The sequence below is a fragment of the Panthera leo genome, chromosome B1, assembly GCF_018350215.1.
Source record: "Panthera leo isolate Ple1 chromosome B1, P.leo_Ple1_pat1.1, whole genome shotgun sequence".
Taxonomy (NCBI): Eukaryota; Metazoa; Chordata; class Mammalia; order Carnivora; family Felidae; genus Panthera; species Panthera leo.
Window position 1 is genome coordinate 53,591,957 of NC_056682.1, and position 12,612 is coordinate 53,604,568.

Below are 12,612 nucleotides of genomic sequence, written 5' to 3' on the forward strand. Positions count from 1 at the left end.
ACTTCTTTAAGCTAAAAAAGAAAGGATGTTAACTAGTATCAAGAAAATATATGAAAGTATAAATCTCATTGGTAAAGGTAAATATATAGTAAAGGTAGTAAATTAATTACATATAAAGCTAATATAAAGGTTAAAAGATAAAAGTCGCAAAAATAACTGTAACTACAATAATGAGTTAAGGCATCCACAAGATAAAAAATGCAAAATGTGACATCAAAAACCTAAAGTGTTGGAGAGAGTAAAAATGTAAAGCTTTAGAATTCATTCAAACTTAAATTGTTATCAATTTAAAATGGACTGTAATAAATGTTGTACATAATCCTCATGATGATGACATAAAACCTATAGCAGTCACACAAAGATAAAATGAAAGGAATCTTAGCATACCACTAAAGAAGTCCATAAAACCACAAATGAAGAGAACAAGAAGAAAGAAACAGAGAGAAACTACAATACATTCAGAAAACAATGAACAAAAAGTAAGTGTATACCTATCAATAATTACTTTAAATGTATATGGACTAAATTCTGCAATCAAAAGACATAGTGCAGCTTAGTGGCTGGAAAAAAAAAAAAGACCTGTCTATATCTATATGCTGTCTACAAAAATCTCACATCAGATTTAAGGACACACACAGACTGAAAGTGAAGGTATGGAAAAATATCTTCGATGCAAATGAAAACCAAAAGAATGCTGGGGTAGCTATACTTACATCAGACAAAATAGACTTTGAAACGAAACTGTAATAAGAGACAAAGAAGGATATTATATAATGATAAAGCTGTCAATCCAACAAGACGATATTACATTTGTATACATTTATGCATCCAACACAGAAGCACCTACATACATAAATGTTAACAGGACTAAAAAAAGAAAAAGACAGCAATACAATGGTAGTATGGGACTTTAATACTTCACTTATGTCAATGGAGAGGTAGTCCAGATAGATAATCAATAAGGAAATATCAGCCTCAAATAACATGTTGGACCAGATAGATGTAACAGATATTTACAAAACATTCCATCCCAAAGAACTGAATATACATTCTTCTCAAGTCAGCCTGGAACATTCTCCAGGATATATCACAGGTTAGGCCACAAAGCAAGTCTTAATAAATTTAAGAATCCTGAAATTATATTAAGTATCTTTTCTGACCACAGTGGTATGAAAGTAGAAATCAGTTCCAAAACAAACAAACAAAACTGTAAAATCTAAATATATGTCAAAATCAAGTCAAAAGGTAAATAAAAATACCCTAAGACAAATGAAAATGGAAATGAAACATACCAAAACTTATGGAATGCAGCAAAAGCAATTCTGAGAGTTACATTCATAGCAATAAATGCCTGCCTCAAGAAACTAGAAAAATCACAAACAACTTAACTTTACATCTAATGGAAGTAGGATAAGAACAAGTGAAATTCAAAGTTGGCAGAAGGAAGGGATTAACAAAGATTAGAGCATAAATATACAAAATAGAAACTAAAAAAATTGATTAAACTAAAAGTTGGGTCTTTTTAAATTTTATTTTAAATTCCAGTATAGTTTACAGTGTTATCTTAGTTTCAGGCATACAGTATAGTGATTCAACAATTCCATACAACACCCAGTGTGCACCATGACAAGTGTAGTCCTCAATCCCCATTGCTTATTTCACCCATCCCTTCTTACCAACCTCCCCTCTGGTAGCCGTCAGTTTGTTCTCTATAGCTAAGGGTCCATTTCTTGGTTCTCTCTCTCTTTTTTCCTTTGCTCATTTGTTTGTTTATTCTTAGATTCCACATATGAGTAAAATCATATGGTATTTGTCTTTCTCTGACTGACTGACTTTGCTTAGCATTATACTCTCTAGCTCTATCCATGTTATTGTAAATGGCAAGATTTCATTCTTTTTATGGCTGAATAATATTTCATTATGTGTATATATCACATCTTCTTTATCCATTCATCTATCGATGGAGACTTGGGCGGCTTCCATAATTTTGCTATTATAAATAATGTTGCTATAAACATAAGGGTACATGTATCCTTTTGAATTACTGTTTTTGTATTTTGGGGGTGAATTAGTGCAATTGCTACATCATAGGGAAGTTCTATTTTTAACTTTTTGAGGAACCTCCATACTGTTTTCCAGAGTGACTGCACCAACAGTACAAGAGTTTCTTTTTCTCCACATCCTTGTCAACATGTACTGTTTTGTGTGTGTGTGTGTTTGATTTTATCCATTCTGACAGGTGTGAAGTGATATCTCACTTACATTTCCCTGATGATAAATGATGTTGAGCATCTTTTTATTTGTCTGTTGGCCATCTGGATGTCTTCTTTGGAGAAATGTCTGTTCATTTCTGCTGCCTATTTCTTAAGAAATTGAAGACGACACAAAGAAATGGAAAGATATTCCATACTCATGGATTGAAGGAACAAATATTTTTTTTAAATGTTTATGCTACAAAAGCAATCAGGTTTAATGTAATCCCTATCAAAATACCAACAGCATTTTTCACAATAGAACAAAAAAACACTAAAATTTATATGGAACAACAAAAGACCCCAAATGGCCAAAGTGACTTTGAAGAAGAAAAGCAAAGCTGAAGGTGTCACAATTCCAGACTTCAAGTTATATTACAAAGCTGTAGTAATCAAAACAGTGTGGTACTGGCACAAAAGTAAACATATAGGATCAATGTAACAGGATAGAGAACCAAGACTCTTGGCGAATCTAGCTAGAGCCTTGTCAATATTGTTCATATATATTTAAAAACAGCTTTCAATTGGATTATTCGTTTTTTGAAGCATTAAATTGTATAAGTTCTTTATATATTTTGAATGCTAACTCTTTATCAGATATGTCATTTGCAAATATCTTCTCTCACAAAAGACTCCAAATAGCCAGAGCAATCTTGAAAAAGAACAAAACTAGAGGTATCACATTCCTTGATTTCAAACTATATTTACAAATCCATAGACTCAAAACAGTATGATATTGGCATAAAAATAGGCACATAGATCAATGGAACAGAATAGAGTTCAGAAGCCCATGCATATATGGGTAATTAATTTATGATTAAGGAATTAAGAATATACGCTGAGAAAAGGACAGTTTCTTCAAAAAATGATGTTGGCAAAACTTGGTGGCCACGTGCCAAAGAATGAACCTGGGCCCATATCTTAAGCATACACAAATAATTCATGATGGGTTTAAGACTTGGATGTATATTTTGAAATCATAAAACTCCTAGGGGAAAACATAGGCTGTAAGTTCTTTGATATAGTATCGGCAGTGATTTTTTTGGATCTGACTACAAAAGTAAAGGCAACAAAAGCAGAAAATAACAAGTGGAACCACATCAAACTAAGAAGCTTCTTCACTGGAAAAGAAAACATCGACAAAATGAAAAGGAAAACTGGAATGGGATGAAATATTTTTTTATATATTTGATAAGGAGTTAACATACAAAATATATAAAGAATCCATACAACTCAATAGCAAAAAACAATCACATTTTAAAAAGTGCAGAAGACCTGAGTGAACATTTTTCCAAAGAAGACATACAGATGGCCAATAGGTACATGGAAAAGTGCTCAACATCACTAATTATCAGGGAAATGGAAATCAAAACCAAGAGATATTACCTCTCACCTGTTAGAATGGTTTTATCAAAGTGACAAGAAATAAAAAGCTGTTGGCAAGGATGTGGAGAGAAGGGAACCCTTATGCATTGTGGGTATGAATGTAAACTGGTGCGACCACTATAGAAAAAAATGTGAAGTTTCCTCAAAAAAATTAAAAATAGAATTACCATATGATATAGCAATTCCACTTCTGAACTTTTATCCAAAGAAAACAAAAACACTAACTCAAAAATATTCATGCACCCCTATGTTCATTGTAGTATTAATTATAATAGCCAAGATATGGAAACAGCCTAAGTGTCCATCAATGAATTAATGGGTAAAGAAAATGTGGTCTATACACATACACACACATTGCTATTTTTAACAACACGGATAGACCTTGACAGCTTTATGCTAGGTGAAATAAGTTAGACAAAGAAAGATAAACCATATTATTCTCATTTGTATGTGGAATAATAATAATAATAAACACTAACAATAATAAAAATTTAAAATCTCCCAAAACAAACAAAAAAGCTCATAGATAAAGACAACAGACTGATGGTTTCCAGAGGTATGGGATGGGTGAAATGGATGAAGTGCGTCCAAAGATACAAACTTTCATTTATAAAAGTCATGAGGATGTAATGCACTGCATGGTGGTTATATTTTATAACACTGAACTACACATTTGAAAGTTGCTAAGAAAGTATTTCTTAAAAGTTCTCATCACATACACACACACACACAAACACACACACACTCACACTAGTTTGCTTATGTATGGTGACAGATGGTGACAGATGACAGACTTATTGCAGTGGTTATTTTGCAATATTGAATCATCATATTGTACACATGAAACTAACATAATGTTATATGCCACTATACTTCAATTAAAAAACTGAAGAAATTTTTCCACATTTAAAAACATAAGAATAGCTCATTGGAAATATTTAAGTATGGCAATACAAAATGGGTGTACTAAGCATAAAGAGAGTTGCTACTGGTGTATGAGACAAAAATACATTTAGGGATGGCCCTGGTTGTTCTATGGCCCATGTTAGTTACTAATAAATAATTACCAAAAACACCACAGCTACTCCTGCAGGAAAATATATGTAATTATTATATAAATAGTTGTTTCTGTAACTCTCCTTTTTGATGTCGCTCTGTATATATCTTTTAGTACTCTGTGGAAAAGCATCATTTAACATTTTTATCTTTTGTTATATATTAATATGAAAAAAGAGGTATTATAGTTAAGTGTATAACAATATAACACTACATAAAATGAATTTTAAGGACCATTAATCATTTCTCCTTAAAGTGGCTTCTGGGAGTTAAAAATCCTATGTTTGAAAATGATCTCATATTACCATTCATTTAAACACTTTTTTACTCTTATTTTACCCTTATTCTTCATAATTCCATTTTCAACAGTGTTGTACTTTTAACTTTATAATCATCCCCATTGTGAAAAGATAGGTGTTCTTCCAGAGCAATTCTCATGTATAAATCTTATTTTCATAGGAAATAATTTCTGGATTGTATTCATTTATACCATTGAAAGCTATAAAAATATTAGAGACAAATTTAACTGGTTTTCAAACAAAAGTTTCATAATATAATTAGTTTGTATATGTTTTGAAGATTAAGAAAAAATCATTTTATTTAGTGTGTGTGTGTGTGTGTGTGTGTGTGTGTGTGTGTTCAGAGAGTGTGATAGAGACAGACAGAAAGACAGATATTGCATTGATTTTTATGGTATTTAACAGAGATATCTTGAGAGAACATGAATAGGGGAGAGGGGCAGAAGGAGGGAGAGAGAGAATCCCAAATAGTCTCCACACTGGGCATAGTGCCCCATGAGGGGCTCCATTCCATGACCCTGGCATCGTGACCTGAACCAAAATCAAGATTCAGATGCTTAACCTACTGAGCCACCCAGACACCCCTAACACAGATATCTTTTTAAATTGACTAAATATTTTCTTGGAACATTACCAAGTATCTATGTAAATATATTTGGATATCTAAATCATAATTATATTTTAATTGTCATTAAAATTTTAAAAAGTAACTCAAGGATACATGCTCATTTTTAAACAATTCATATTTCTAAAGAATGAAAACTCTTTTCTTATCCTTAATCTCATACTTCTTCCCAGTAGTGACAATTGTTAACACGATTATGTGTATCTATTCAGTTATTTGTCCCATAGATTATATTTGTATAGTACTTATTTTGTGAGTTTTCATACCTGTCAAAGATTAAATATAGATCCTAAGTTAACATAGATTATACAGGTTGAATATACAACACTCAGACATGAAGTTTGTACTTCACTGATCACATTGGTAGTGACATATATCTTTATTTTATTCTTATCTCCTATGAGTATCATTCATTTTAATGTGACAGTGAATGTTCTCCTTTTACATATCTGTGATGTAAACATAATGCTTAAGTGTCAATGTTTGTTTATGATTGAAGGGAATCCTATATATTAATGTCTATTGATATTTTTGTCTATATGTTTTCTAAGATCAATCTATAGATATGCACTCTATATATACATAATTATTATTCAACCCCTGTTCCACAGCCTGTCATTTCATGGCCCATTGAAATATCTTTACTTAATTAGATAACAATTTTGGATATTCTATTATTGCAGAAGACCATGTCAAGTATATATAATGTATACCCCAAAAATTATTTTCTTGAAAACTAGCAGAGCAGTTTACATTTTTTTTTTAATTTTTTTTTTAATGTTTATTTATTTTTGAGACAGAGAGAGACAGAGCATGAACAGGGGAGGAGCAGAGAGAGAGGGAGACACAGAATCTGAAACAGGCTTCAGGCTCTGAGCTGTCAGCACAGAGCCCGATGCGGGGCTCGAACCCACGGACCGTGAGATCATGACCTGAGCCGAAGTTGGACGCTTAACCGACCGAGCCACCCAGGCGCCCTGCAGTTTACATTTTTTAGAACATTTCTTTGATGTTTTTAAGTTCACTTTTAGATTCTAAAGATATAGACATTGATTACTTAGTTATTTGTAATTGCTTATATTTGATTTATCTAAGTTGACAATATTGATCTATTGTCTTCCTCACTTTTAGCTTAGTACATGAAAAACAATGTACTGTTGTTGATATTGCTAGAGTATAAAAGGGCAATAATTGCCTTCTGTGGGAAAAAAAAAAAAACATTGTTATCTTTTGTATACCAATGATCCTCAAACTTAAGTTTGCCTACTAGTCTCTTATTAAACTTGTTAAAAACACAAAATGATGGGTACTACTACCAGAGATGCTAGTTTTCAACAATAGTTCTTTAAACACTGTTCTCTACTATTATGCTTAAGTTGGGTAGTTACAACAGCACTTTGACAAATATATTCCTGGAGCAGGATCTAAGTTGTTGCTGAATTTCTTGCTTATGAACAAACAAACAATTGTGTCATCATCAATATGCAACTACTCACCTCATTGTTTCCTAATCCAAAGAGTCTGAAGAACCAATATGGGAGTTTTAGCTGAAGTACTCAATTTAATAATTCCTTGTTCCCCAGAACATTCTTAGTAATATTAAAAATGCCAAAGAGGTAGACAAGAGGCCCTTGGAAGAGGGTAGGAAGGGCGGAGAGTCTGTGCGTGCTACATGGACTGGTGGGAGGAAGCCGGGGTGGTGGAGGGGCAGCCCACCAAGCAAGGGAGAGCCCCCGAGTCTGGCTTGCAAAGGCAGCGGGGCCAGATGGAGTGTGTTCTGATAGCCAGCGGGACTTAACATCTGGAATGTTATAGTCAACAGCTCTGCTCTGAGAGAGTGGGGAGGTCGAGAGGACGCCAGGAGGGAGAGTTGTTGAGACACTGAAGACAGAGCTCAGCTCGGCAGGGGAACAAAGGCACTGGCAAGCACCATTTCCCTCTCCCATCCTCCAGCAGAACATACAAAGGAAACCAGTTCCTGTCACCAAACTTGCTTGCACTGCGTGAATGCCCAATGCTGTGCTTCTGTGGGTCAATCCCTCCCACAGGTCTTCCTCCTTCCCAGTGCTGCAGGGCCCCTCCCACAGGGGACCACTGAAGGCAAAAGGGGATAAGCCTGCCCCTCCTGTCCCTGTGCACCTTGTGGGTCCCATTGAAGCAGCACCACAAGCCTGGCAGTGTGCAAGTAGCCCAGACAGGGGCCACACCACTCCACAGTGAGTCCTGCCCCTGGGAGAGGGGAAGACAAGGTACACACCAGTTTGACTGTGGCCCCAGTGTTGGGCTAGGGGAAGACATTGGTCTGACTGTGGCCCCACCCACCAACACAAGTTTCTATGGACAGCACAGGGGAAGGGCCCTGCAGTTTGGAGCCACTGCAGGGACTACCCAATGACAAAACAGAAAAATTCTCCTCAAAAGAAACTCCAGGAAGTAGCGACAGCTAACAAATTGATCAAAAACTATTTAAGCAATATAACGGAACAAAAATTTAGAATATTAGTCATAAAATTAATCTCTGGGCTTGAAAAAAGCATAGAGGACAGCAGAGAATCTATTGCTACACAGATCAAGGGACTAAGAAATAGTCATGAGGAGCTAAAAAAAGCTATAGATGAGGTACAAAATAAAATGGAGGCAGCCATAGCACGGATTGAAGAGGCAGAGGGGAGAATGGGTGAATTAGAAGATAAAATTATGGAAAAAGAGGAAGCTGGGAAAAAGAGAGATAAAAACATCCAGGACCATGAGGGAAGAATTAGAGAACTAAGTGATGCAATCAAATGGAACAATATACATATCCTAGGAATTCCAGAAGAAGAGAGAGAGAGAGAGAGAAAGGGGCTGAAGGTATACTTGAACAAATCATAGCTGAGAACTTCCCTGATCTGGGGAAGGAAAAAGGCATTGAAATCCAAGAGGCACAGAGAACTCCCTTCAGATGTAACTTGAATCGATCTTCTGCATGATATATAGTGAAACTGGCAAAATACAAGGATAAAGAGAAAATTCTGAAAGCAGCTAAGGATAAACACACTCTAACATTTAAAGGGAGACTGATAAGACTAGTGGCAGACCTATCTACTGAAACTTGGCAGGCCAGAAAGGAATGGCAGGAAATCTTCAATGTGATGAACAGAAAAATTATGCAGCCAAGAATCCTTTATCCAGCAAGTCTGTCATTCAGAATAGAAGGAGAGATAAAGGTCTTCCCAAACAAACAAAAACTGAAGGAATTCATGACCACTGAACCAGGCCTACAAGAGATCCTAAGGGGGATTCTGTGAGTGAAATGTTGCAAGGACCACAAAGTACCAGAGACATCACTACAAGCATGAAACCTACAGACATCACAAAGACTCTAAACCCATATCTTTCTATAATAACACTGAATGTAAATGGACTAAATGCTCCAACCAAAAGACATAGGGTATCAGAATGGATAAAATAACAAGACCCATCTATTTGCTGTCTACTAGAGACTCATTTTAGATCTGAGGACACCTTCAGATTGAAAGTGAGGGGATGGAGAGCTAACTATCATGCTACTGGAAGTCAAAAGAAAGCTGGAGTAGCCATAGTTATATAAGACAAACAAGACTTTAAATTAAGGGCTGTAACAAAAGATGAAGAAGGGCATTATATAATAATTACAGCTCTATCCATCAGGAAGAGCTAACAATTATAAAAGTCTATGTGCCAAATATGGGAGCACCCAAATACATAAAACAATCCCAAACATAAGCAACCTTATTGATAAGAATGTGGTAATCGCAGGGAACTTTAATATTCCACTTACAACAATGGACAGATCATCTAGACAAAGGATCAATAAAGAAACAAGGGCCCTGAATGATAACATTAGATCAGATGGACTTGACAGATATATTTAGAACTCTGCATCCCAAAGCAACAGAATATACTTTCTTCTGGAGTGCACATGCAACATTCTCCAAGATAGGTCACATACTGGGTCACAAAACAGCCCTTAATAAGTATAAAGGAGATCATACCATGCACACTTTCAGACCACAATGCTATGAACTTGAAATCAACCACAGAGAAAAGTCTGGAAACCCTCCAAAAGCATGGATGTTAAAGAACACCCTACTAAAGAATGAATGGGTCAACCAGGTAATTAGAGAAGAAATTAAAAAATATATGGAAACAAATGAAAATGAAAATACAACCATCCAAATGCTTTGGGATGCAGTGAAGGCAGACCTGAGAGGAAAATACTTTGCAATCCAGGCCCATCTCAAGAAACAAGAAAAATCCCAAATACAAAATCTAACAGCACACCTAAAGGAACTACAAGGACAACAGCAAAGATACTCCAAACCCAGCGGAAGAAGAGAAATAATAAAGATCCGAGCAGAAATAAACAACATAGAATCTAAAAACACTGTAGAGCAGGTCAATGAAACCAAGAGTTGGTTTTTTGAAAAACGAAATTGATAAACCTCTAGCCAGGCTTCTCAAAAAGAAAAGGGAGATGACCCAAATAGATAAAATCATGAATGAGAATGGAATTATGACAACCAATCCCTCAGAAATACAAGCAATTATCAGGGACTACTATGAGAAGTTATATGCCAACAAACTGGACAACCAGGAAGAAATGGACAAATTCCTAAGCACCCACACTCTTCCAAAACTCAAACAACAAGAAATAGAAAACTTGAACAGACCCATAACCAGCAAAGAAATTGAATCAGTTATCAAAAATCTCCCAACAAATAAGAGTCCAGGACCAGATCACTTCCCAGGGGAACTCTACCAGACATTTATAGCAGAGATAATACCTATATTTCTCAAGCTATCCCAAAAAATAGAAAGGGAAGGACAACTTCCAGACTCGTTATATGAAGTCAGCATTACTTTGATTCCCAAACCAGACAGAGACCCAGCAAAAAAAGAGAACTACAGGTCAATATCCCTGATGAATATGGATGCAAAAATTCTCAATAAGATACTAGCAAATCAAATTCACAGCATACAAAAAGAATTGTTCACCATGATAAAGTGGGATTCATTCCTGGGCTGCAGGGCTGGTTCAACATTAGCAAATCAATCAATGCAATACATCACATTAATAAAAGAACAGAACCATATGATCCTGTCAATCGATGCAGAAAAAGCATTTGACAAAATTCAGCATCCTTTGTTAATAAAACCCCTCAAGAAAGTCGGGATAGAAGGAACATACTTAAACATCATAAAAGCCATTCATGAAAAGCACACAGCTAATATCATTCTCAATGGGGAAAAAGTGAGAGCTTTCCCCCTGAATCAGGAACACAACAGGGATGTCCACTCTCACCGCTGTTGTTTAACATAGTGTTGGAAGTTCTAGCATCAGCAATCAGACAACAAAAGGAAATCAAAGTCATCAAAATTGGCAAATATGAAGTCAAGCTTTCACACTTTACAGATGACATGATATTATACATGGAAAATCCGATAGACTCCACCAAAAGTCTTTTAGAACTGATACATAAATTCAGCAAAGTCGCAGGATACAAAATTAATGTATAGAAATCAGTTGCATTCTTATACACTAATAATGAAGCAACAGAAAGACAAATAAAGAAACTAATCCCATTCACAATTGCACCAAGAACCATAAAATACCTAGGAACAAATCTAACCAAAGATGTAAAAGGTCTGTATGCTGAAAACTATAGAAAGCTTATGAAGGAAATTGAAGAAGATATAAAGAAATGGAAAAACATTCTGTGCTCATGGATTGGAAGAATAAATATTGTCAAAATGTCAATACTACCCAAAGCTATCTACACATTCAATGCAATCCCAATCAAAATTGCACCAGCATTCTTCTCGAACTAGAGCAAGCAATTGTAAAATTTGTATGGAACCACAAAAGACCCCAAATGGCCAAAGTAATATTAAAGAAGAAGACCAAAGCGGGAGGCATCACAATCCCAGACTTTAGCCTCTACTACAAAGCAGTAATCATCAAGACAGCATGGTATTGGCACAAAAACAGACATATAGACCAATGGAATAAAATAGAAACCCCAGAACTGGACCCACAAAAGTATGGCCAACTCATCTTTGACAAAGCAGGAAAGAACATCCAATGGAAAAAAGACAGTCTCTTTAACAAATGGTGCTGGGAGAACTGGACAGCAACATGCAGAAGGTTGAAACTAGACCACTTTCTCACACCATTCACAAAAATAAACTCAAAATGGATAAAGGACCTGAATGTGAGACAGGAAAGCATCAAAACCCTAGAGGAGAAAGCAGGAAAGACCTCTCTGACCTCAGCTACAGCAATTTCTTACTTGACACATCTCCAAAGGCAAGGGAATTAAAAGCAAAAATGAGCTATTGGGACCTCATGAAGATAAAAAGCTTCTGCACAGCAAAGGAAACAACCAACAAAACTAAAAGGCAACTGATGGAATGGGAAAAGATATTTGCAAATGACATATCGGACAAAGGGCTAGTATCCAAAATCTATAAAGAACTCACCAAACTTCACACCTGAAAAACAAATAATCCAGTGAAGAAATGGGCAGAAAACATGAATGGACACTTCTCTAAAGAAGACATCTGGATGGCCAACAGGCACATGAAAAGATGTTCAATGTCACTCTTCATCAGGGAAATACAAATTAAAACCACACTGAGATACCACCTTTCGCCAATCAGAGTGGCTAAAATGAACAAATCAGGAGACTATAGATGCTGGAGAGGATGTGGAGAAATGGGAACCCTCTTGCACTGTTGGTGGGAATGCAAACTGGTGCAGCCACTCTGGAAAACAGTGTGGAGGTTCCTCAAAAAATTAAAAATAGATCTACCCTGTGACCCAGCAATAGCACTGCTAGGAATTTACCCAAGGGTTACAGGAGCGCTGATGCATAGCGGCACTTGTACCCCAATGTTTATAGCAGCACTTTCAACAATAGCCAAACTATGGGAAGAACCTAAATGTCCATCAACTGATGAATGGATAAAGAAA

The 12,612-nt window shown here is 35.8% G+C and overlaps 1 protein-coding gene across 4 annotated transcripts in view; it reads right to left on the bottom strand.

Annotated features, from left to right (window-relative positions):
• Window positions 1-12,612, bottom strand: part of ADAM29 (ADAM metallopeptidase domain 29) — an 82,131-nt gene that overhangs the window by 66,225 nt on the left and 3,294 nt on the right. The gene's annotated exons all lie outside the window — the stretch shown is intronic.